This window comes from Triticum aestivum, chromosome 1D (assembly GCF_018294505.1).
Source record: "Triticum aestivum cultivar Chinese Spring chromosome 1D, IWGSC CS RefSeq v2.1, whole genome shotgun sequence".
Taxonomy (NCBI): domain Eukaryota; kingdom Viridiplantae; phylum Streptophyta; class Magnoliopsida; order Poales; family Poaceae; genus Triticum; species Triticum aestivum.
Window position 1 is genome coordinate 233,640,930 of NC_057796.1, and position 12,477 is coordinate 233,653,406.

A 12,477-nucleotide genomic window follows, 5' to 3' on the forward strand; every position below is an offset into this window, starting at 1 on the left:
ACAGAGAACCAGCGAACGACACAGAATCGATCTACCATGTTGTCAGCTTGGGAAGCTGTCAACAAAAATATTACAATCAATGACAACACATGATCGATCCAGAAAACAGCAAGGAGGAAGAACGTTCAGAGAGACGAGAAGCGAGAATAGTTCTCGCGCTCAATCCAGCCGACCCACACAATCGTCTGTCACCGGGCCGCCTGTAAAACCACGCTTCCGGGCCGTGATGAGCTAGAGTCCCAGCCTGTTCGGCCCGTGCAGCTAGAAAACCACTTACCATTATCTAAAAAATAAATCAGGGCGTACCAGTGGCACGCTGCAACTCTCCCGGCGCGCGGCCGGCGAGGGCCTTGCATCGGCGGCGAAGGGGAGCGAGAAGGAGGCCGCGCGCTTCTTCTCGTTCCTCCCTCACCGGCGGCGGCCATCCCATTCGAGGCGGCTCGATCTGGTTCGGTTCGGTTCGGTGGAGACCACCCCTCGTCCATCCCGCGCTGCCGCTCACTAGCCACCAACCAGGCAGTGGCCGTCGCCGTCGCCCATTGCCATTACCGGCTAGCCTGGTAATTTCTGATGCAACCCTTCCCTCAGCTTTTCTCCCTCCGCACAGTGCTCGCTTCTCTCACATTGTTCCGCTGAATTGATATCGCTGCAGTTCGCTGTTGCTCTAGGTATACGATCAGGCTGGCTGTCTGTTACGGTACCGTTGATCCCCTTATCAACATTGTCCTCTTGTTGATCGATTCCCTTATTTCAGTTGTTATAAATATTGATGACTACCTATGTAGCAGTGGTCTTTGAGCTCCTCGCAGCAATTATTGTCACTTGTGCCTATGTTGTTTGATCATTGATTTATCTTAACAGCTTAAAACTATAACAGTGAATCCAACCGGCAAATCAATACATAAGATCTTGAATAGTTTGCACAACTTTTTTTATTTTATGACTCACCGCAAATTATTTCCTTTGTCTTTATAACCATACGTCTTTGTGAAGTCTGAAATGTTCTGGTAAATCTTTCAATAATAATAAAGCACGGGTTGAGTCTCTCGGGTTCACCGTCACAATACGCTTCTTCCCGTGAGTTTACGCTTTCACTTTGAATTGAAAACATATATGCGAGGTGGTACTAATTCGCACGTCGCCTTCCGCTGCTGTACCAACCAAACCCGGTACGTATCAACCAGCTCGCATGGGCCTCAGCCCATCAAACAAATTCAGCAAACTGTGGACCGTGCAGGCTGACGAGAGGACGCAAAAAAAATTTCGGCGAAACTCGCGAACGGGGCATCCAACTGAGCTAACCCATGATTCTGTGCAAAGGAGAATTTGATTACCTATTTTATATCCCACATCGCTCCCTTACGAACAGATAAACCAATTTAAATACGGCTGCAAGTTAAAATCAATAAGCCAACTGGGACCAACAGGCAAGTGTGGGCAGAGGAATTAAAACTGAGGGGAAAGATGGATGGATCAATCCGACCAGTCGAAAGAATCGACCCATGTGGAGCAAAGCACGCGTTGGGAATAGCTGGAGCGAGGCTGGCGCTGGTCGCCGGCAGGAGGGGGAAGCAGAGGAGTGGGAATTTAGAGGGCGGCGGCGTCCTGGTCGCCGGCAGGGGTAACAGAGGAGAGGAGTGGCGCGTGGGGCCCCGTCAACGGCAAAGGGTGGCGGTGCCATGGTGCTGGTCGCCGGCGGGAGGAAGCAGAGGCGAGGCGCACCGCGCGGGGCTCCCGCTCCTCTCTGTGTGCGTGTGTGGCCGCGCTGGGGATTGGGAGGGACTGCAGAGGAGTTGGGATCGGGGGGATAGATGCGGCTGGGCCTTAGTGGGCCGGTTGGCCCAGCTTGGCTCGCTCTCTCTTTCCCATTTTCTCTCTTTTGCCATTTACAGAAATTAGTAATAATGATGGAAAAAGAAATGGCTAGGGTGTGTGGAAATATATGAAACTTTTCCTGTGGTGTCCATGATTTATACTTAGCCCCAGACAAGAAGTTTCACATAAATTGGTAAGTTAAATTCAAACTCATTAGAATTTATATCAAATGGGTTTGAATTAGGTCTAGGCTTTAGGATTGTGCAAAAAACATGAGATTTTTGGTGGAGTGTGATAAAATAATTTTGGACAAAGTTTTGGGGGCCAAACTGCAAGGCATTTTGGAGAAGGTTGGAATGGAAATTGGAAAAGCAATTAAATAAAATACAAGGAAAGCTCAAATGATTTTATGAAAATCTTCATAGTCATGGTTATTGAGTTAGGGCCGTGCGGTATTTTCTTCTTCCGTTGCAACGCACGGGCTCTTTTGCTAGTATGATATCTATTTCAGTGTTTTTGCCTTTAGCATGGACACTTGAAAATATGTGGAGGAAAGTAGGGGAAATGACCGACACTACTGGAAGAATTCTTCTTTGTATCATATATTATCTTGCCCTGTCACAGCATGTAACAAGTATTGGCACAATCAAGCTGGATACTGGACAATTCAAGATTTCAAATGGTCCTGATTGCCTCCAAGAAACAGCAAGAGGAAGCACTGACTAACAAGTAACATGCTGCAATATCATCTGAACCAAAGGTTATGGCATTGATGCTGGACGCCTTCAGTTGTCATGGAAGCTTTGTTTGTAAGCCATCTCCGTGTAACTTAATAAGGGCCTAGATGACAGCTTGGAACCTGGGACAAACATATAGATATAACCTCGTCCAATATGTGGCAGTTAGTTTGCAAGTGAGTTAACAGAAGGATTGTGGCAAATTAAATTTGTGAATAATCGCATTTACAATACATTGAACAAAGTTCTAGCCCTGTTGTTTGTCCATGTATTTTTGTTCTGTTTATTAGTCCTTTTTTAGCCTTGTTTTTGTGTACTGGTCCATTGACCACTCCTTCAGTGGAATCGCAGCAGTTCTCCTTCTGTCTTTCAAAAAACACTAGGACAATGCCCGTGCGTTGCAACGGGATATAGTTATTCTAGTGATTTATCTGCCCATATTAATGCGATGGTGTAAATAAATGTTTATCAAATCCTGCCTGTGATTTTTGATGACAAGTTTGGTAAGAATATTAAATTGGAATTGGTTCAGAAGGTAAGTAGATTAAGGTGATTGATTGTCATACGGGGAAGGTTAGACGAAGGGGTGGTGGGAACAAAAATGAAACATGGAACCTTGCATTCTTTTTAAGTAGTAGAGATAAAAAAATATGTTGAACACAAGCAGTCTGCTACTCAAGTTTTCCTGGGGTTTTTGCTTCCTTGTTGCATCGCCAAACTTTCGTCCAACCCAGTATCCTTTGCTCCTCTACGATGGCTGCTTCTCCAGTAGGATAAGCACTTGTGTTTGAGTTGTCCGGTTTTTTTGCCTGTAATTTATCTCAGGTGTCAATTAATGTAAGATGACTTAGAGTTCTGCAGCTGCCATACAACATCTTTGTTTGGGTAGGTTCTAATGCTGAAGTTAATAAATCTTTGTTTGGGCCGGTAACTTAAGCTTCTGTGCTGAACTTAATAAATCTTTGTTTTGGCTGGTAATTTGAGCTTCTGTGCTGAACTTAATAAAGCTTTGTTGGCAAATTTTAGCATGCTCCCTCTTACCTCCTTTTTTACATGAGAGGTAAGAGTACATAATAGATCTGAGCCATTGATTTGATTAACTAGTGGTCTGATTAACTCTTACCTTCTTACCTCTTATGTGAAAAGAGGGGGTAAGAGGGAGCATGTTAAAATTACTCATCTTTGTTTCGGCTGATAACTTAAGCTTTTATGCTGAACTTACAAAATGACTTTTCATCAGTTAAAAAGAATAAAAGCAAAGGAGTCAGGAGCTTTTTAGAAGTGACAATTACTTGGCACGGCTGAATGCTAGAAACTGTGTTCCATGAAGGGTTGATTGGGAATATGTTTTTTTCTGCCATGCAGTACAATCCTTAGTTTGTCTTTTGCTGATCTTCGTTTTTTCTTGAATTCTTAAATATAGTGACAGCCTCTGCATATACTCTGCTGAGTACTAGCAACTCTTTCCAAGACAGTGATTAAGACATCGATGTAAGTGAATAATTATTTTGTTTTTGAACAATCTTACATCCATCACGTCCAGCTTGCACCGTACCATTTCCAACATTATTTATGTCAGTAGTCAAACTGTTATAAGATATGTAAGGTTTGTTTCATTATTTTGTAAAGGACCTTAGGAAGGCATTGGTGTATTTGCAAGTTAAGTTGAATGAAGCAATGATAATTTATTTGGAGGATCAATCCAGGTGAGCATGATTGAAAGGGTCGGCTATATCGACGTGACATATGTGCAACATAAGATAAGGATACCAAACTCAAGCACTATATGAGTACGATTTTTTGTATCCATTGATTTCGTGTTTAGACAGCTTAAATACGGAACCTGCTATCATTGAGATGTAATACCACTTATGTCATCAAGCAGTATCCTGGGTACGTACTGAGTCTATTCACTGTCCTCTCTACACTAAATAGAGTATAATGTTGCTGAATTATCCGTCTCTCGAGCTTCTCAGTGTCAGACATCAAGTATAAAAATTCTGTATGCACTAGCTAGACTGACAGATGTTCGTAATGATCTCATGAGGATTTATGCTTATGATGTGATGATCTGTTTGGAATCTGGACTGCATCCTTTCTATTTCATCTGTTATCATGAAGTCTATACTCCAGTGACTTCTGTCCAAATGTTTATTTCAGGTGAAAGAATCTTACACTGACATCTGCTATTTGGGTAGCTGCTTGGCTCGTATGAGCACTGATGCATATCAACCCACGAGCTATGTGAGGCCCAGCTTGGTGAGAATCTTCCTATTTTGAGCTATGCGGTGATGATCTAAATGTTTCCTTTAATAGCCAATAGGTGAGATCAAAGATTTCTCATCTAACATCTAGTTTATATTATCTCCATGAAAGTTCTGGCAATCGTAAGTATGGTCTGTGAAAATGACCCCTCAAAGGCCAACCCACTCGTATGGCTGGAAAGATGGAAGAATTTTTATGTTGATATGTTCCTGTCAGTCAACAGTAAGGTTGCCATATTTATATGGCATCAGGATTCTTTATCTCGGTATTTACTGTAGTGTGCAATGCCCTTGTGGACTCCAAAGCCACTCCTGTAGTTATCTAATCAATCAACTGGCCCGCTAGCCCAAATACCTTTGTTATATTTTGCAGTACGATATAAATATAATGGTACACCTCAGATTGGACTGACAACGAGAGGTGGTGTAGATGGACATCAGTGAAATGATAAAACATGTCCCTTTCAAAAGAACTTAGACTCCACCAATATGGAATATTTATCTTTAACGTCAGCTGTGGACATACTGAGCTCCAGTCCTGCATGCAGTACGCGGTACGGGATGCTCATTAAAGGTCTCTCCATCTTACAATTGTGATGCAATTTCAGCATCTATATATGATTTTTCTTGGACTTCTTTATCATGCAAAATAGATGACTCAACTTTAGTACAAAGTTAGTACAAAGTTGGGTCATCTATTTTGGAACGGAGGGAGTAGTTCGGTTCCTGTTCATAACAAGGCTAGTTAGTGCATGCAATAATTCACACAAGCTTGCGATCTGATTCCCTCACGAATTGCTTTACTAACAGTGGAGATATTGGTGTGCCATACACAATGCTTATAATAAAGCACTGTTCAATGCAGAAGTCTAGGGTACAAAGGAGGTGGGTAATGGGAAGAGGGGTCCCATAGCAATGTTAACCATGAGAGATGGGTTGGTTATTGAGGCCATGTGCAACGGGAGGGCACAAGTGGGGAACAGGGATTGCACGGGATAACATGGGAGCCATGTCTCTCCATGTTGCCTAGTGTGTATTTGTGTATAGCTTTCATTCTTGGCTGGACTCCTCTGGCAAGGGAATAGCCACCACCAACTCATAATTCCCCGCACTTCGGCTTTACCCTTTTCCTACCTCTAGTAGCAACCAGATGAAATAGAAGCTTTACTATTTGCCCCCTTTTCCATTTTACTTTTGCGGATCCCATTCCAACTGGTGGTCATCCTTGCGGCGATGTGCAAGAGAATTTTTTCTGAGGATGGTGTGTAAGAGAATTCGTTCTTTCGGACGTGATGCTTTGTTGAGTTAGGGTTTTCGACAAAGTGAACAAAATCGATTCCTTGAAAGCTACCAAGTAGTTAGATGTCTCAGCTTCCAGCTCGAAGTATTTCGGCATCTCGTCATCTATTGTTGCCTACTGAACCTAGATGAGTTGCAGGGCAGGGCCTTGCATGCTATGGTCATGGATGGATGATTGTGCATGCCGCCAGAAAGTTTTACTCACGGTGTATAGTTATAGAGCGAAGGCGCAAGCTGCACCCGGCTTTATTTTTTTGATTAATAAAGCCCATAACGGGAACCATGAACATAGACTTACAAAACTGAAAAAAAAAACAAAGACTGGGGAGCACCATTAAGATGAAATGCATGTCAGAGAGAGAGCTGCTTCCTATGCACCAGAGCCTCAGTGCGCTCGCTGAATCATGAGACAAGACAACCTGAGCAGGCACACCAGCAATTTTCACCTCACTTCACTTGTAACTAAGCAATTATGGTGAAACAGACTTCCGATTGGCAGTTTTCTGGTGTGTGGCTTTCCACTGCCCTGTAATAACAATAACACTCGAGTATGATAGCTTTAGGTGATTGTACCTTTTGCGGAACAAACTTCGGGGAGAAATATTTGCTGTAACCATGATGTGCAACAGTACAAGTAAAATGTTGGCACTTTAACCAAACGAGAAGGAAGCTGGGCCTGTCTTTATATCACTGGAAAAAATAGCGCGCTATAGCGTCGCTAATAGCACCCTATAGCGTATTGAGAATTGCCTCGCTAAATATATCAGTGTACAACATCTTGCTAATAGCACGCTATAGCGCAATATAGCACGCTGATAGCATATTTTGAGGTCGCCGCTATTTTGCTATAGCGCGCTATTTTTTTCATTGCTTTATATGAGTGTGGCCAATTTTTGCCACCGTGAGGTCTGAGATGGCGAAGACAAGAACATTTTGGCGATTAAAAGCCGATTTGTCAGTTGGGACTTGGGATATTGGTTTGGTCCAGCTCATATGTACTTTCATCTGTTTTTGGTTATATTCCAGCCCAGTGCCAGCTCTTCAGTTGCCTCGTTGTCGAGCGTCAACAATCTTGCGTGAGTCATAGAAATCCCAAGGTATGTTGTGCCAAAACATTTCTACACACAATTCCTATTTTTCTGTCGCATCCACTATTTTAATTTTTAACCCATTTGCAGGCGGTGTACATTTGCGTATGGAAGTCCAATCTGATTGTTCAAGAAACCTGTGTTATTATGGCGTTCATGTGTACACACACAGGGGCAACCAAATTGGCTGGCCCTCTTTCATTGTGGCCGTTGAAGTATTGTTGTCAACAGTTGGTCCTAACTTCACTTGTTGGGTAGGCGCTGGCTCAAAAGGTTAATGGAGTACACCAATATAACTTTGTACAGATGCACACCGCACAATTGGTTATGGAGTGTCAACAGTTGGCAAAGATTAACACGCCAAGCCAATGACAGCTCCCGTCCTGGACGCTAACAGTCTTGGATTTTTGTCGCAACAGAAAATGGTCCTGCTCCCAGCCCAGCCATAATCAGGATAGAGCCAGTTCATGCTTTCCTCTCAAGAAAGAAGCTTCCTTTTCTCCTCAGACATGGCCAGGCTAATCCGCTGTAAATGACTGGGGTACTACATGCAGTGCAGGCGTTAGGAGCGGAGCGGTTGGTTGATCCGCGGTTTGGTTTGGCATTTGTCCAAGACAGGGAAGGGAATCCAAATCCAGGCTCTGATCTGCTGGGATCGATGCTGTTTCTTCAGGGGCAAGTGATCGAAGCCCGTCCGTCATGATTTTTTACCAGCTTCAGAGTCACGCCTTGGCATGTGATCTGATCGGAGGTATGCAAGATTTGTGGCTGATCATCTTGTGGTCCAGATGCACAAGCTAACTGGATTTGTGGTTTATCTTGCAAGGAACGATGGGTCTAGTATTGAATTAGTTGCTTCCAAGTTTGAAAACGACAAAGGTAAAAAAAGATGGAGAGAAAGATGTTTAGATCGTCTCCAGCACAGCGGGACCATGAGAGATGATTCTTCGCTGGACCATAATCTCGTAATGATACCTTACATCGCTACGCTAGGAGTCACTTTAATATCCATCTATACACCTCTCTGTTAACTTAATTTGCTTTTCCCAATGTATTAACTTAGTTAATTATGAACTGTGATATTGTAATTCACACGACCTCTCAGTATGCCCATTATTAAAGTAATACCCCTCTGTAATTTCTTATAAGACATTTTTAGAGTCCATGACACTGTCAAAAAACTATTGAATTCAGTCACCGGCCAGCTGCTCCAAAAGTTCGAACTGATGGAAAGAGGTGGACAATATATTTCAACAAAACCGTTTTGTATTAAGTTACAGAGTGGGTACTATATGCGAGACGGTACCGTTGTGTTGAACTGTCGGAACAGGTTTACTATACTGTACCCTTTTTGATTGAAAAGTACTCATATCTGATGTTCTACATAGTTTAACCTTTTCGTTAATAAAATTCCCAAGTACCCCTGCGGCAGAGCCTTTAAAAGGTAAATCGATATGTTCGTCATGAATGCTTTTTCTGGGTACTTCCTTGGTGCATGCATGCACAACTAAACTAAGCTAGTCTTGCAGCGACACCACAGAATACGACACACACAGCCCCCCAACGTCGAAAGCAGCATTTTTCTTATTCTTAAAATATAATTATTACCATCCTCATTATTTATCTGTTTCAACCGTGCTTCACTGGAAAAGGTAGTTGGAATCGTCCTAACTTCCCAGAGGTTTGCCCCGAAATACCCAGTGGGTCTCGAGTCCTAATGGACCTGAAATGGAAAAATATATTTAGAAATTGCAAAAAGACTAAAAACATTCTGATTTTTTTTGGAATTAAACATTATCAGGTCTTACACTCAGTTTCATAGAGGAATAGCTTTGACCGACTCCAAGGCCAAGAAAACAAAATTGCGTGTAAACAAAAAATCTGAACAATAACTTTTATAGTGTCAATTTTGTTTTTCTTTCATCTAGAATACAATGAAAGTCACTCCGTCGCGAAACTTTTCATATGAGTGTAATACCTGATCATATTTGATTCTACAAAAATTAGGAATTTTTTCTTTTCCAACAATTTCTAAATTAGTTTTTCCAGTTTGGGTGCATTGGCACCTGAGATCCAAAGATATGCGTCTTTGCGGTTATATAGTGCTCCCTTCATCCTGAATTACTAAATGTTAGATCGTTTGGTGGTTATTTTGGACTTCTAGAATAAGCTGCCCCTACCCGGAAAATACACAGAACACCTGGGTGCTCGACCCTCCTATACAAAAATTTAATTAAAAAATATCAGGAAAATTTTAAAAAAATTCCGAAATCTTGGGATCTCAAACTTGGGTGCCCAATCTACTCCCGTATGAAGTTTCGTATAAAAATATAAGGAAATGTATCCTTAGCGAAGAAAATATAGTCCGAACTAAAATCCATTCAAACATTTTTTTCTATGGATAGGAATTTTTTGTCTTTTTGCCACAGGTACGTTCCCTGATATTCTTTTCACGAAATTTCACACGAAAGTAGATTGAGCACCAAGGTTTCATATCCCCAAAACCCAGTTTTTTTTAAAATTTCCTGGTACTTTTTTGAGCTTAATGTTCATATAGGGGCGTGGAGCACCCAGGTACTACAAATCCTCTTCCACCCCTACCCGGCTTATTCTAGAAGACCAACAAAAAATTATCAAGGCTTAATTAGTAGGCATCTAAAAAAGAAATTTGGTGGAGTTTTTAGAATAATCTAGAAAGCTGGGTAGGGATCAGCTTAATCTAGAAGCCAGCAAAAGAACTGAGCCTAATACATCCATCACTAAAACTCTAAGCTCCCTCGATGTGAGCTCTCCTGGTGAATCGTGGGTGTAGAGAGTGTGTGGGCCCCCGTTGACAGTGGGTTAGACGTTTTGTGTGGGCAGCTGGGTTCCTTGCGTGTCTATTTTTCTTTCGTACGTCTCCTCCATGTAGTGTGGAAGATAGCTGATGGCGGGGGTTAATCAGATTAGCTGGGCGCTGCATGCCTTCGTGGGCCGCTATGAGTGCTCTGTTGTGCCTCCAGGAGAGGTTGGTTGTAGCGGCATGTCGCGGCGGCTGGTCGTATTAAAAATGTTGTAAATTAAATCGTTGAGAGTGCTATGAAGATATTTTAAATTTATAGACTTTATTTCAAATTAGGAAATGCTTTTAAATCTATGAATATTTTCTAAATTCCCATGCATTAAAAAAATCATGGTTTTTTAATTTACAACATTTTTATAAATCCAAGATTTTTCTTAAATTTTTATTTGACAAAAAATAGCCGGCTTTTATAAGATAATAGTAGAGTGAGAGCAAACACAAGATTACTAAGCGTGCGAGTGGAGCAGAGAGCTGAGCTGAGCTAGCGGGAGATTTCTGGGCCAACCCACGTGAACATTATATCAGCAATTCTACCGTTTCACCTTGGAATATGAGCTCCCAAGGGGCTAACACAATGACCGAGGTCAAAATATGTAAGGACACCACAATCATCCATCGAATAACTTCAATTTTCTTTCAAACCAAATATTGTCTTTATGGGCACCATAGCATGATATGCGAATGCAAGAAAAAAAACACCATCATAATATAATTAAAAGTCAAGTGCATGCAGATAAAATCAAAACAAAATAATCAACCGCAATAACCTGCTAGAGAGAAATATTCCACGAGTGAAATATGGCGCGGCAAAGCCCGCGTTAGCCTCTAGTTTCTATTCATATTTGCTACAAATAATTCCGAACGGGGAAGTACTGCATAGTACAATAATTCAGTAAGAATATACTTAGTTATTAATGGAGGTACCCGCAAAAAAAAATTATTAATGGTGGGAGCGAATAAAAATTAGACTCAAGCTAAAAGGTGAAAAGAAACTAGCACATCATGATGTCTCTATCAGGCGGCATATTAAGCCTTTGATTAATAGTTTAGGTTTGCGTAGGAGTCGTACGGTCTCGATCCAAATGCTAGCTGCTCTTTGATCTTATCATTTCAGCTGCGACCCAATCATTTTACCATCACCCTTTCTAGCACTGAGGTGCTGCCTTTTCTCTTTACCGGTTTGTTGTCCTAGCTAGGCCTAGGGTGATGGATACCTTCCCCCTTTTATACTCTTTTTACGAGGAACCCGTTTATAGTCACCCATGTTTTGGCACTGACATATTACCTTCGTCCCAAATTATTTATTTTAATTTTTTCTAGATATGAATGTAGCTAAGACAAGTAATTTGGGATGAAGGGAGTACTATAGCTTACCCATTTCCTTCTCTTCTGAATTCGGGTTTAGCTAACTGTGAATTAAACCTCATTTGCATGTTCATCCAAGGAATTGTTTCAATAAGAGAAGTTTGTCAAATTTGCTGGCAAATATGTAGCTATAGTTTGTTATAGCTTTATGAAATGGCATAGACTACTTTTTGTCTTAACGAGCAAGAAATATAACCAATATTTGCAGCACGTTGGTTGGTAGCTATACGTCCGGTCTTCATAGTCCAGATAGATGAGTATCAGCATTTTTTCTTCCTTTTTCGACGAAACTCTTCTAGTGGCGCAAGTGCAATCAACCATGTCATTTTCAGTTAATATTGTGGCATTAATCATAACGGGGTCACTTGATACATGTAACTGAAGTCATGAAGGGTAACTACAACCATGACTCTAATTAAGCGGCTCGTATGGATTAACTAAATGGCGTTACCTAACATAGAGACCACCAACGAACGCAAGGTATCCATGTACACATCGTGGAACCAATTTTTACACAAACATGTGGCAATTAGTCCATAATTGCAGTAGAAGCATGACGTAAGTATATATAGATTTTTTGAACCCATATATCACCACCATATATGGCCTTGGTCGAACATTCATGCTTTTACCCTTTTGTGTGAGAATTGCTACGGGTTAAAGATAACAGATGTGGTGGGGTGAGGTGTGTTCATCTACAACCACCACCACTACATATATAAAGGCTCATCTAAGACAAGACCGCTCATTAAACCTGTCTTTGATAACGCCGCATATAGTTTCTACTTTAGAATCGTGGGATCAATTTTCAGATAATTCTCTTCAATACACGATCACTACAAGAAACTTGTTAATCCATGACGGATTCCTTGTGACGTTCCTGTAATCCATCACCAATGATGGTTTGCCCTGACCCGTCACGAATAAGGTCACTGATTAGTAAGACGCAATTGGGTCGGAAAACAACAACGCCTTGATGACGGACGTCATGCTACTGTCACGGAAACTATCACGAATCGACCAAGTGGGATTAGTCGGGTCTAGCATTTTTTTAATATACACCATCC

General features: G+C 41.7%; 1 long non-coding RNA gene across 5 annotated transcripts; it reads left to right on the forward strand.

Moving 5' to 3' along the window:
• The first annotated feature begins 246 nt into the window (after positions 1 to 246).
• Positions 247 to 8,396, forward strand: LOC123181173 (uncharacterized). 5 transcript variants are annotated; one of them, XR_006491534.1, is made up of 6 exons: positions 247 to 560; positions 3,976 to 4,043; positions 4,182 to 4,445; positions 4,713 to 4,811; positions 7,142 to 7,212; positions 7,294 to 8,396. It is a non-coding gene; the product is annotated as an uncharacterized lncRNA (long non-coding RNA). The 5 variants fall into 5 exon arrangements; XR_006491532.1 differs by having other exon boundaries at positions 653 to 4,043; positions 4,182 to 4,811; XR_006491533.1 differs by having other exon boundaries at positions 669 to 4,043; positions 4,182 to 4,811.
• The last annotated feature ends 4,081 nt before the right edge of the window (positions 8,397 to 12,477 follow it).